The sequence below is a fragment of the Castor canadensis genome, chromosome 5 (genome assembly GCF_047511655.1).
Source record: "Castor canadensis chromosome 5, mCasCan1.hap1v2, whole genome shotgun sequence".
Taxonomy (NCBI): Eukaryota; Metazoa; Chordata; class Mammalia; order Rodentia; family Castoridae; genus Castor; species Castor canadensis.
This window is the reverse complement of record NC_133390.1, coordinates 154366705-154381172: the sequence shown is the minus strand read 5'-3', so window position 1 is coordinate 154381172 and position 14468 is coordinate 154366705. Positions and strand designations below refer to the sequence as shown.

Below are 14468 nucleotides of genomic sequence, written 5' to 3'. Positions count from 1 at the left end.
GCCTGGGGAAGGAAAGTGACTCATCCAAGGTCACACAGCCTCTACATGTCACACTCACAGTGATCTGACATTTCATACAAGCCAGGTACTGGTCTGACAGCTTAACATGTCTTCACTCCTCAGTCTCTGCCATGCTCTGCGAGGGGGACTCATAGGGAGACAGGTGAGGACGCTGAAGCCCTGGTGTCCCCATGGCACTGAGAGCAATGACTGGCACACAATAAGCCCTCGGTGCCTGTGGTGTAAGGAGGAGGCTTGACTACCGAGGGGAATTACTCCCTGGAGGCATGAGGACAGTGCAGGCCATACGATGGCCAAGTCACTTAAACAGAACCCTCATCTGTGGAGGCATTGGCTTGGCTGTGGGCAGGCAGACAAGGGTTGCACATGTCCCCTCACTGACCAGCTGTGGAGCCTCACACACGTGCAGGTCCTGTGTGGCCTGGGCCCTGATCACGGGTGGGAAATCAGTTCTTGAATATGAGCACCACTCCTGCACCTGCTCGTTAGCTGTCGCTACAGAACAGAGGGCGTTATTCTTGACCTGTTATTTTTCCCTAGGGGACAAAGGAAGGCCACAGATACTCACCACGCACAGACAGCTCAGTGCCTGGTCCAGACTTAAACTCCGTGTCTTCAGAGCCACTGGCTTTCCGGAACTTCACGCACTAGTAGGTGCCAGCGTCTGCTGGGGTGACATTACTGATGAGAATGGAGAAGTCCATGTTGTCCCTCTGTGTGCCATCTGAAAGTAGTGTGACGCGGGAGAAGTGGCCTCCTGTCTTACGGAAGATCAATTCCCGGCCTGGTCCTTCCCCCCTGAACCACTGGATGGTCCCCACAGGGAGCAGGGAGGTCACAGTGCAGCGCAGAGTGGCCGTCTCTCCAGCAGCGACAGACACTGACTTGTCAGGCTGAATCACCTGCAGCTCCTCCTGTGCGGCAGCTCCTGGAGGGAAACAGCAGTTACTGTGCGTCCTGAGGGGACCCGTGGAGATTCTGAAGTTTTATCAATGAGTTTCAGTGCCTGAGTGCACAGTGTGACCAGGACTTGAACTCTGCACACAGTGTGTTCAAGCAGGTTTAACCTTTACATGGGCCTCAAACCAGAGACAGTAATGGAAATGAGGAAACTGGGGCACAGAGAGTTTAAGAAACATGATAGTGTTTGTATTTGAGTCCCTGACCATCTCTGGAATTCTCATGTTTCATCCATTGTCTGTTCTTCACTTTCTGTGCACATGGTATGTTGTACTTGGTGGACCATGGTGTCGGTGGCCATGTGACTCTCTTTTGGCCACCCAGATGTGAACAGAGGTGGTGGTCACAGTGAGGAGCACATGCATTTGACTGCCAGAGTCTCTGCATTTTCCTCCTCTCACAGCGTTCCACATGGCTCACGGTAGCTTTGCTCCACCAACCTGGAGTGATGATGATATAAGAGTTCCCGTGAGGCTTACAAGGGAATAGAACATTGCTTTAAACTCCTAGGATTTTTCCCTATGACATAATCACACTATAGCAATTTTCTATTGCTGGGTTGACAAATTATTGAAAATTTAGTGTCATTAAACAATAGAAATTTAAGACTCAGGTACTGGCACATTTCTGCAATCCCACCCCAGAGAGAAGATGATTGTGAACTCGAGGCATGCCAGAGCAAAGGTAGCAATGTGACCCTGTCTCAAAATCAAAAGCAAAAGGGCTGAGGCACAGTTCAAATGACATTGCCTAGTACCACACAGCCCTGGTTCATCCCCATTACTGCAAGCTAACAAACAAAAAGAACAGAAATTTATGATTTCTCGGTCTGGATGTCAAATGTCCTAATTTGGTGTTGCTAGGCAACCATTCAGGGGTCATTAGGCTGCACTTTTCCCTAGAGGCTTTGTCCCTGGCCTAACCACATTCCAGAGTCTGCCAGGATTCTTTTTGCTTGGTTCTCATCTTCTTATCACTTATCCTCCCGCTACATTCATCACACATCCTTCTCCATCTCTGACCCTCTCGCCTCCTTCTTGTCAAGACTCTTGTGATCTATTGGGCACATCCTGATCGCAGACCAAGACTATAAACTAAATATCTTAAACATGGTCAGAAAGGTAGAGGAAAGCATGGACAAGGCACTAAGGAAATCAGGAGCATTAATAATTAAATGAGAACATCCACAAAGGGAAAGAAATCATAAAAGGGAGAAATTTGGGAGTTGAAAAGCACAATAGCTGATAGGCTCATTGGAGAGGCTCCACAACAGAAGTGAGCAGGCAGAAGTGAGAATCAGAAAATATGGCGATAACGTCAGAGAGTCTGTGTGCAGACAGGAAAAAAATAAAGAACTCCAAGGACTTGGAGGAGACCATCAGGTGGCTCCACACACCCATTATGGGATCCCAGGAGGAGAGCGATGAGACAAAAAGAGAGGGGCGAAGATTATCTGAAAAACTAATGTCCTAAACCATAAGTGTTGATGAAATAACTGAGTCTAGAAATCCAGACGCTGGGCTGTCTCCACGTAGGTTAAACTCAAAACAGACCAAGATGGAGACACAGTATATCCAACCATCAAAAGCTAAAGTAAAGAGAGAACATTGAAAAATTCCAGAGACATATTGCTCACCTCATACAAGATCCTCCATAAGAGTCTCACCTGAGTGCTTTTCAGAAATGTCGCAGGCCCCAAGGCAGTGAGATAATATATTTAAAATGCTGATAGAAAAAATCCAGACAAGCAAGAACTCTGTGCATGGCAAAACCTCTTCTCTCATGAGAGAGAAAAATATGATATTCCCAGATAAACAAAACCTGAGGAGGTCATAACCATGATTCCTGCCCTGTAAGATACAATAAATGGAAATGAAGGATGCTAGATAGCAAGTAAAGGACAGACAAGAGGGCCCACTTGTCCTCGAGGGACTGGAAGAAGAGTTAAGCATTGTTAAGTACTGTTAAGTGATTGTTAATGTCAAATATAGGTCTTTATTGTAAGCACCCATTTAGCGTTCATTTTCCTTTCAATATACTAAGACTTTAGGGCAGGAGTGACTGACTTCCTAATTGATGCGGTTTGACCCTTCCTTGGATCCTCAGCTCCCTTTGTGGATGGCAAAGGACTACCAGCCAAGCCAAGGACAGCCCTCTTACCAGCGCCAGCTGCTTTGAACACTCTGGAGCCCTCAAGAGGTGACTTGACAACCACAGCTGACTGCCAAGCACATTTCTGGCTAGGACATGAAGTGTGCCACAACTGGTGAGACACCCTTGTCACACTCCTTTCCTAGAGATATAACTAGGTGGTTAGGCTGACTTGTGACTCAGCCTGGAGACACCCTCCTCTGCTGCCCCCTGATGTTGCAACATTGGGCCTAATAAAGACTTCTCTCCAGTGAACTTTTCTTGCCCATTTTTGGTTTTCTTCATTAGTAAAACAGGTAAGCTGGTAACATGCAAAAAAGAGAAGAAGCAGGTGTCCTTGACACCTACTCAGTATACATGCTTCAGGTGCCACAGCCCCTTCTGTACTGCATCCTCACTGCTGTCACTTTCCATTTACCGAATCCATCCAGGATGATGGACAGCTCACTGTAAGCAGGGAAAATGGGAAGGAAACCTCTCCCCTCAAGACCTCTGAGGTAGGAATATGCAATCATAAATGTCCTGTGAGCATGTACTTAGATGTTAAATGCTATTACTCTTTGAAATACGAAGACACTGTTCCTTAAAATTGAATTGTTACAAAATAAAAAATTTTAAAGACAAAGGTGAGGCCACTGTTTCTCTCTAGAGGAAGAAAGATCTATAGATCTTAGACTCTCTAGGGACACCTAGAGACAGAGGCTGCTTCTCACGACAGAGGCCACTCAAAACAACCAGGACCTTGTCAGATGTCCATCAGCATGGTTGCCAGCATCATAGAAGGGAAAAAATTCATCTATTGTTAAAATTATCTAAAAGATTCTGCAGAAGGAAACAACGTAGGTGAAAGGACAGATTATCTTGCAGAAAGCCTTCCTGTTCCTGTTTTTTCTCTAAGCAACCAGACGTAGTAATTTATGAATACTGATCAGGTAGTTAAACCTACAAAAAAAAAAAAGCAGAGACAGACTGTTGCTTTTTAAGTCAAAATTTTAAAAAGTTACTTTAATCCTGTGTAATAGGCTATCATGAGATCTAACAACATATTGCTAACCTTAGATTGCTTATTGATTTAATAACAAGACAGAGAAAACAATGTTAGTGAAAACTTCATGTATATATATATATACTATTTTAATATAAATTTGTAATAAACTGATGAATTGTATATTTGTGTGTATAATATATAACTAAATTAAATCAACATTCCATAGTTTCACCTAGTTGGAAATCCAAATTAATATACTGAATTTATACACTGATATTTTCTATAACAAACAAACACAAAAGATTAAAAAGGATGCTGATTGGTTTTTGTGTCCCTACTAAATGATTTTAGAAATTCCAAATGTGGGTAAATTCTCAAATTTTCACAGACATAACAAATATAGTGGCTCAAATCCTAATAGGAATCTCACTAAAGTTAAACACTGTACCCCAATAATTTTGAGAAGTTTACTAAATATAAAATAGAAGAAAAATAGTAGAAAGGTACTGTGAAACCCCAGGTTGCTCCTGTAAGAGTGATGACTGTGAACTCTCCCACTACCTATGATTGCCTGCATCCATGATGACACTTTTCTGGGACTCTGCCATCCACACTTTCTCTTGCAAAGACAGTCCTCTCTTCCCTCCTCCAGCTAGAGAGCCACGGAACTTTTCTCATCTTTCTAGACTATCCTCCCAGGTCTTCACGTCTTAAAGGGCTCTAATCGCTCCTTACTGAGAAAGAAATATAAATAAGGCACAGCACTAGAAATGAAGGAATTTAAATTATCCCTCTTTGTAGATAATATGACTCTACACATAGGAAAAACAAAGTCTCCATCAAATGACTATCCAAAGTAATAAATTCACTACAATTATAGGATCCAAAATTGATATAAAAATCAGTATATTTTTATGCACCAGTAATTCTATTCCTAAAAGAAATCATGAAAAAAAATCTCATTGACAATGGCTACAAAAAAAGCCCTAGGAAACAGAGGCCCCATTAAGAAGAAAATATGGGAGATTCCAAGATGGCGTCTAGAGGGAGGAAGCAGAAAGTGTGCTTCCTAAAGTAAAATCTTGGAGAGACACTGCAGATACACGTGGCAGGAAAAACCACCAAGAATAGACAAAACTCTGACACCTCCACACCACCAATCCACGCAGAGCATCCCCACTTTACGTTAAATGGAGAAGCCAGGAGGGTTCCTACACTGCCAGACGCCAGTTCGTAACCTGCTTGGCAGACCCTCAGGTGAGCAAATAAGTGGCACGCAATACTCCCACAAAGAACCTAGGACAAATCAGCATAGCCCCCTGAACAGACTGACCCCAGCCCAGGGGAAAAAAAAAGGAAAAAACCAAACTGAATAATCAGCAAACAGCTGAAAAAAAAAGATGGCAGGGCACCCTGAACTCTGGAGTGTGGGGGGAAGGGCACTTCCCCACACAAACTGTAAATAAACAAGCCAGCCTGAGAAGGCAGGAGCTGCAGCACTCGCCCAGCAACCTTGGAGTGGGGAAAGCTTGCAACAGTGGCTGTCCTGTGGCACACTTCACTGGAGAGTCGGGGAGGGGCACATCCCCACATGATCTGTAAATACAAAAAAAAAAAAAAAAACAGACTGCAATTGCAACAGGAAGGCAGGGCTGTATACTGGAGAAAGCAAAAGGGGCATGCATCCAGGAGAACTCTAAATAAACAAAGCCTGCAAGGCTAGGTGAGTGTAAAGCTCATTGCTGAGATCTGCAATAAATAAATCATGCAGCAGCAGCTGGCTGACAGTAGGTGGCAAGTGAGCCGCAGCCTCAGATAGACATTCACAAAGCTGTCTCCAGACTCTTTTTTTTTTCTTTGATGAGACAACCACAGAACTGCTACTCAAGGACCAACACCAGGACTGGATGCTGAAGGACTAATGAAACTGTATTGCATTTGAACTTGGGATATTTTTTCCCCCTTTGATCAGACAATGACAGAAGTACTAATCAGACACCAACACCAGGACTAGGTGCTGAAGGATTAATACCAAAACTACTGGGACTGAGGCTTTGTTGCATTTGAACTTGGGGATTTTTTTTTATCCTCTCTCTGACTCTCTAATGCCTGTTTAGCTCACTGTTGATTAGTACACTATCTCCCCCTGTTTATTTCTTTGGCTCTGTTCTTGTTTTTGTTGTTGTCGTTATTGTTTTTCCCTTTTTCTTTACCTTTCTTTGTTTTCCCTCTCCTCTTACCCTTCCATTCTAGATTTCATCATAGTTAATATTACAAGCTAGACAATACTGAATTACACACAGTACAGGGACAGTAACAGTAGCAAGGGCAATGATGGAAAGATGGAAAAAAGAGGGAAATCATTTTCTCCCCAATAATAAATTAGTACAAGAACCAGAGGGAAATGAAGAAAACAGATACCCAGATCCAGACTCCTGCAAGTAATCAATGAGAATTTTATAGATATGATACTGGATATGGTCAACCAAAATGTACAGGAGACACTCAAGAAATTCCAAGCAACAAAAATAGAGATTTGAGAAAGCACAAGAACAAATAAAAGAAACCTCTGGTCACCTGCTGCACATAAAGATCCAAGGACAGTGCTCAGGTCCCTGTTCTTGACTCTCACTCAGAGTGCTCTGTTCTTGCTTTCTATGACTGGGTGGTACTTATCTGGAGTCCCTGGAAATCAAGGTGCAGGCCACACCAGGGTCAGAGAGAGAGGATTCTACTTCAGGGCCAGACTCACCTGTGAGTCCCAGCAGCAAGGTCAGCAGCAGGACAGGATGAGGAGTCTGAGACCAGGAGTCAGGGGTAAGCATTGTGGAGATCATGCAGTCTACTGTGTCCCAGTGTCTGTGCTGGAGGAGATCATAGGCTCTGCTCTGTAAAAGAGGAAATGGCTTTGATGGATGGAGACAACACACTGTCACCATATTGTGAAATAGAAATCAGCCAGTTCAGGAACCTACAGGCTAGGAGTCACTCATGGTGTTTTCTAGAGGAAGTCAGATTACACTAACAGGAAGAATGCTTCCTCTTCACTGGGGCCTGAGTGCCATCCACTATGACCTTCACACCATCTTGAGGTCTTAATGATTCCCCAGTGTGAGCTCCTGGCCAAGAACTTGCACTTAAGTCCTAATCTTAAGCCACTGGGTGTGGTTGTCATGTGGCCTTCTTCTGCATCAGCTCCCCCAAGAGCTACTCTGCTGGAGTCAAGAGGAAGGTTCCCAAGACCTACTTAATGTTGGGGCAAAATGGGATCTGCCCCTGAACTGACAACTTATTGCAAACCTCTTACTGGTAAAACTGGTAAACATACCCCAAAGGCAGTATGATGTGAACCTTAGGACTTATGAAAGTACACCAAGCAAAAGGAATCCTGTATGATCTTCATCCTGGAGAGAAAGTGAATTTAGATTAATTAGCATCTGTTGGTGGGGCACATTGGGGGTAATGGGTGATAGGAATGGCAGGATATGGAAAGACATATTGTAGAAAAGTCCTAGTGTAAGGGAAGGGGAAGTCCCATCACATTGACTTGTTCTCCATAGAAAACACCTATCCCATTTGCCACTGTGTGCAGTTGAGAATTGAGGAGAAAGGAAGGAAGAGGGACCTGGTGAAGAGGATGTGCCAAGGAGTTGGTCAAGTCACTAGATCCCACTAGGCTTAGTTTGTCACCTCTGAACTGGGGATAAGAAGTCTTTTCCTACAGTTCATTGTGCAGATTAAAAGAGATAATAGCTATAATTGCTTGAAAACCAGAAGGCCATTGTTGGTGCTCTTGGGGCCAGGTGAAGACAGAAAATTCAAACAATGATTTTTCAGTGAGCCCCAATATTATGGTGTCAGCTGCTGGTCAGAGGCCTTAACTCAGCTCTCTGACTTGCTGTGTCATCCCTGCCTCTGAGATCAATTGCACCCTTGGGACTTCTCTGCACCCCTGTGGTGGTTGACTCATGGAGGTGGCAGTTGCTTCCCCTGAGGGACTTGGTTGTCTTGTGGTTTACTTTTGGCAGCGTCAATTAAATTGGATACAGCTAGATCTAAGGTATTGATATCTGAGGTGTTCATGATTTTCTGCACACCTTGGTTTGTTGGTGTCCAGAGTTGGGTGGGGCAGAGTGCAGGGTGAGAAAGAGGCATCACCCCTCAGTGTAATCTGAACTACACAGAACTCTGAAGACAAACCCCCATCTTCCTGAAAACATTCCATCACCATTCCCCTGCCTGGCCCTATTCATCTGTGGGTCTGGGACTTTTTCCTTCAAGAATCCCATATTCCTACATCTTCAACAGAGAGAGAAAGTGTTTTACTAGATCCTAAACTAATGGATTCTACCAGAGCCTGAAGAAAGGAAATGCTCAACTCCAGTTACCTCTGGATTTCCATGGATGGGGAAGAGATTATATGACTCCATATACCTCCCACCATCCTTTCCCACAGAAGGGAAGAGCCCTTAGAGATTCACGAAGAGCCCTCAGAGCCAATGAACTTCACAGGGGCCCAGACTCACCAAAAGCCTGAGACCTGTTCATAGCACCTACTTACAGCACTGTCTTAAATCCTTATAGTGGCTCCTTTTACCTAGCACCTCATACGTGGTTATCAAGGTATACGAAAAGGCAAAAAGCACAGTTTGAAGACACAGAACCACCATTGAAAACAGAGTCACATATGAAAGGATTGTTGTAATTTTCAGATGAGGAATTTTTTTCAACTGTGATTAAAATGCTAAGGGCATGAGGGGGAAATAAGACAGCGTGCAGGAACAGATGGTTCATATAGGCAGAGATTGAAATTCTAAGAAAGAATAAAAAAGAAATACTAGAAACCAGAACGGTAACAGAAATGAAGAATGTCCTTAAAGGGATAATTAGTAATTGGAACAGCGTTGGATGGAGTCATTGAAACTCCAGGATGAAGGAGGGAAAGGAGGGAGGGAGGGTAGGGTTAAAGGAAGAAAAAAGAATTGCAGTGAGGAATAGAGAGAATGCTTGGGATTAAATTCAAGGTTACTGAAAGTAAAGCATTAGAATTATAAATCACTGACCATGGTGTTAGTGCTGAACCTGTTTAGAGGACTTTTCTTTTTCTGAGGTACTGGGACTTGAACTCGGGGCCTTCACCTTGAGCCTCTCCACCAGCCCCCCCCCCTTTTTGATGGATAATTTTGCAATAGGGCAACTATTTGCTCAGACTGGTTTCGAACCACAATCCTCCTGATTGCTGCCTCCTGAGTAGCTAGGATTACAGGCATGAGCCACCGATGCCAGCTTGAGGATTTAACACAACATTCATAAGAATTTATTGAGGGTGAGCTCTGACATCAGAGACAAGAGGGGTGGTGACAAAGGGGGAAGATGTCCCAGAGGAAGTGATGCCAGCAAAAACTTCACATTAAATGAACATTTGGAAAGATCTCCCAACATTAAACATGCAAAGGAAATGCAGGAAGCTGATTGAAACCTACAGAAGAGGATGATAATTAACAAGGTAGAAAAGATGCTTGCTTCCCATCATAATTATGCTAGAAGGGAAACACTGTAGAAACTACTGCCAAAATGTTCTTACAAAGAAATAAAATATTTTAATTTCAGTGTTTCTCATGTTTCAAATGAAAGTGTACTAGAGAAATGTTTTGGTATTATTTTTCATTTCCCCCTATATTTGTATCCAACATTATGAGTGTTTATAATATTTTTACCAAAAAAATCATAAAAGACCCAGTTTGGTCATTCTTTTCCCAAATGAATTGGAGATGGCCTCCAAGGAATACAGTGTGCAAGTCATTTTTGCAATCCTGCTCCTTCATTATAGTGAGGGCTGCCTGCATCTGATACAATACAGATGGGTGGTATTAAGTGCTGAGGAAAAGCATTGCTCAAGGTAAGAGGAATTGGAAGCCAGGTGGAGAGTGGAATTCAACTTTTTTTTATGGAGATATAAGGACAGTGCTTCAAGAAAGAGACACTGAGCAGTGACCAGAAAGAAGGAAGAGAGTGAGACCTGCAGAAGTGCTAGGAAGAAGAAGAGGGACTTGATTTGACTCATATTTCCAGGGACTATGGCTGACAAAGGAGAGGGGTTGGAGGATCCAGTGATGGACTGGCTGGGTCCAGGCAGCAGAGGAGGTGAGCCATGTGCAGATTGAAGACATAGTTTAGTACTGTGCTGGTATGGCTGGGAATGGCATGGGGAGGGAGCCCATTGTGGAATTGTCAGGACTTTTGCAATTGAGTTGTTAAATGATTGGTAGCTAGACACTAGCTACGTTTTCAGTATTTATATGATGGGAATATGCAAGCACTACAAATATGCATTTTTAATCTATTCAGAGTCAAAATTTGAATATTTGTGAATTCTTCATTGGATATAGGGCGAGTTTTTTATGTTTGTTTGCTTTTTTTGCAGTACTGGGGTTTTAAATTTGGGGTTTTTCACTTGCTAGGCAGACGCTGTACTGCTTAAGCCATGATTCTAGCACTGGACATAAGCATTTTAGAGACAAATTGAATTTAGGGTATAAAGCAACTGAAAGTGCTCATTTCCTTCACAGGGAGCAGGCATCTTTCTCCCTTTATACTAAATTCTTTTCCCAATAAACTTCACCATCATTTTAAATAAAAAATGAAAGCAAGAATTATTCAAATGTTTTTAAATTGTCGTGGCAGTTGAACCAGGAGCAACAGGGCTGGGAAGAAGGTAAGGTGATGAGAAGGTGTTAGATTTTTTGTTGAAGGGAGTCTGAGGAACAGGATACATGGATAAACAGAAAGGTGAAGAAATTTTCTTCTTAAACCCAGGATGGGGGTTCAATCAATAACCTCATCAAGATTGAGGAGCTGGTGGAGGCAGGAATTCTGAAGACAGATGGAACTCTGGAGGACGTGGACTAGGGTATGTGGTTATGCTTAAACTGGAGGCCTTGGATGGGAGATTCCCTGATGTACTCTGGTGGCCTTGAGGCCTGTGGATATCGATATAGACACAGATCTAGACACAGACATAGATCTGGATATGAATATCAATGTGGATATAATCATACATTGTTGTGTAAGGTTCTTTTCATGGTGGCAATTACTTACAGGAAATCAGTTAAAGAGGGGAAGATTTTTTTTGGTTCCAGTCAGTTTTAAACCATGGTCAGCTTGCTCCGTTGTTGCAGGCTTATGGTGAGGCAGATTGTCATGGCAACAAAAGCAGGTGGTGGAGCAAGTTGATCACCTTACAGTGGTCAAGAAGCAGAGGGAGACTGGAATGGACCAGGCACCTGGTATTAGAACCTTTAATGGTATGCTCTCAGTGACCTACTTCAAGAGCCCCTCCAAGAGTTACTCAAGAGGAGGGATCCTGAGGCCTACTCAACACTAGAATGGAATAAGGTTTGCTCTGAAATGAACCTGTATTGCAAGCTTTTATTAAAGGAATGGTAAATGTAGTGCTGAGGTTTGAGGAAACTGTGCTCTGATAACCTTTGCAGATTCTCCCCTACTTAAATATTCATACATATGGATTGCATCTCATGCATGTACTTATAACAGAATGCATTATGGGTAAGGACATGAACAGTTAAAAATAAGTTATGTAACATCATTCTATCAGTCGACGCTATCAATCATAAGAGGGATTCCCCCTTTCAAGCCCCTTTTCAGCCTTCCCCCCACCGCTGCCCATCACCCTCATTTTTGGTCAGAAATTACAACAGGAACAGGTGAATCTGCACCTTGAACTTTTTCACTTGATCTTCTTCTCTCAGGTCCGCTCCTGTCTGTGGGAGTGCATTTCCACTTGCAGTAAATCTATCCTTTGCGTGCTACTTCTGTCTGTTTTGTCCTATGCTTTGTTTAATTCTCCAAGAACCTGAATCACAGAGGCACACTCCCAGACAGTAACAATATGATTATAATTAACATGGTAATATAGAATAAGAATTTAGAAATTAATTTTTTAAATGCAAGTTTTGTGCTTGAAAACTATAAGTTGAAATGGGGACCAAAGGAGCCCAAGGTTATACTCAAGAAAAAAATACTGAAATTATAATTTGCTTTTTACTGTTTCTTGGTCCCCACTGAAACTTTTAGGAATAAAGTCTTCATAGAGCTGGACTAAGAAATTTTAAGCTCCTATAACCAGAGCTTAAAATTTAACCCAGGAAGGCTAGCAAAGGAATTCTGGCTTGGTCAGTAAGGAATGTTTCTTATTGGTCTTGAAGGGCATTATTTATCTCAGATTCAGTAACTTCAAAGAAAATTGAGAATTCCTGAAGTTATGTTTTCTATACTTCTCAACCTTTAGCAAGTTAAGAGCAATTGTAAGCCCCAGTCATGTCCAGTATATCTGTGTCATTAATGCTTCTCTTTTGATTGTGATGAACCTATATCCTTGGAAACTGACTTTTCTTTGACCTAATTTAAACAAAAGTGAGACAGATAGATAATTGCTAAAATCTTGGTTAACCTTGACAGCAAATAAAAGGGTTAAATTTAGAATGGACAATCTACTCTTTATAAAACTAGATAAATTATTGTCTTAACTGGAATGCTTCTACAAATTCTGTGTAAACATTTATTGGAAGTATTCAAGTTTATTTACTAAAGTATCATCCCAAGAGCCTGCAGCATGCTTGGTGTAACCATTCACCACTGTTACACCTTCTCATCTGCTTGCTTTTTCAGGATGGCCTCACCTTCCACTCAATAATGTTTTCACAGAAATAAAATCTGTGACCTTTCACTATGCATGTTGCAACCCTATCACAAAAAGTTCATTGCCTGTATATGATACATGGTATTAAACATAAAACAAAGGGTCATCAAAGGTATTCTGTCTCTGCACTGATTTAATATGGCAGCCCTGATGACCATTCTGAGATATGTAAAGAAACTCCAAAACCTAGAAGCTCTCTACCTCTTCCTGAGGCTCAGAGGAAGAGCTAAATACATTAGTTACTACTGTATTTTCACAATTTCAATGACTTTCCTCATTTCTGCTGCCTTTTCAGTTATAGCTCCCTTTCATGAGATGCTGGAATCTTGCTTTGACATACATCATGGATGAATACTTTGAAGTGTTTGTGATCTTGGAATGCAGCTTGCTTTGCCTAATTACTTACTATACCCAAGTTACCCTTCATAACCAGTAGTTACCCAGACATTTGTTCTCAGGACTCATTCATTGCATGTTCCAAGGAAGAATGATATATTTTCAGGGATATACACAACCTTCTATTCACTTGTTACAAGTGTCTCATTTGTCTGCTTTCTTGCTGCATGGCTGTGACTATCATGGACCTTGGTAAATGTCTTAAATTCCTGAGATTTTTAACTGAGACAGATTCATTGCTTTTACCCACTAATAAAAGCATCACTTCATATTCTTATTCTCTGCCTGTGTATCTTCCTTGCTGTGGGTTCATGTCTCTTCCCCATTTTTTAAAGGAGGTTGTTCCTTTTATGGTTGTTGAGCTCTAAGTATTATTTATGTTTTGCGGACAAGATTCCTTTACCAGATATATACTTTTAAGACATTTTGTGGGAAAAGTGACTTTTTAGATTCAATATCTAAGAGATGGTCTGTGAGATAAAGTATCTATAAACTGGACATCATTAAAATTAAAGTTTCTAGTACGTATAAGACAACATTAAGGGCAAATTATAATCGTCAATATTATCCAATTAGCATCATGATGACATCCATAAACAGTCCCTTTTTAGAGTATCAATTATAATTAATTTTATAAATTATAAATAAATACCTCTCAAAGAATTGTCTTGGACATTACCAATTAATTTGGTATCAGAGTGAGAGCTTAAATTGTCAAAAGTATAAATATGTATTTACCCATTTAATATTTGTGTAGTGACTTAAGTGGGATACTTAATTATGGATATGGTTGGGGTGTAGCTTAGTGGTAGAGTGTTTGCTAGCATTTTGGATCCCTGTGTTCTATCACCAGCAACCCAAAACACAAACAAAAATATGTGTCATATATTCTATCCACAATTACAAAATTAACAATAATTTCAGACTTTGTTCCGTAAGTTAAGTTTTGTGAAAATCCAACTCCACACATCTTGCTCATAGCCACATGCCACAAATAGGAAGTACATGAGAAATATCTGTAATTTCTCGTCAGCTTTGCTTTGAATCAATGATTGCTCTAAATTTAACTTTCTATGTTGAAAATGAAGCCTTTTTATTTTTAAAATGTAATAGATATACCCAAGGTCATCTGAGCAGTTCCTATGTCATCTTCCAAGAGATTTATAATTTTATGATTAACATTAAAGTCTAGGATCTATTTTGAGTTAATTGGTGAAAGGTTTTTGTTTGTGT

At 41.5% G+C, this 14468-nt stretch overlaps 1 pseudogene; it reads right to left on the bottom strand.

Annotated features, from left to right (window-relative positions):
- Positions 1-7001, bottom strand: part of LOC109700537 (signal-regulatory protein beta-1-like) — a 102922-nt pseudogene extending 95921 nt beyond the window's left edge.
- Between the last annotated feature and the right edge of the window lie 7467 nt (positions 7002-14468).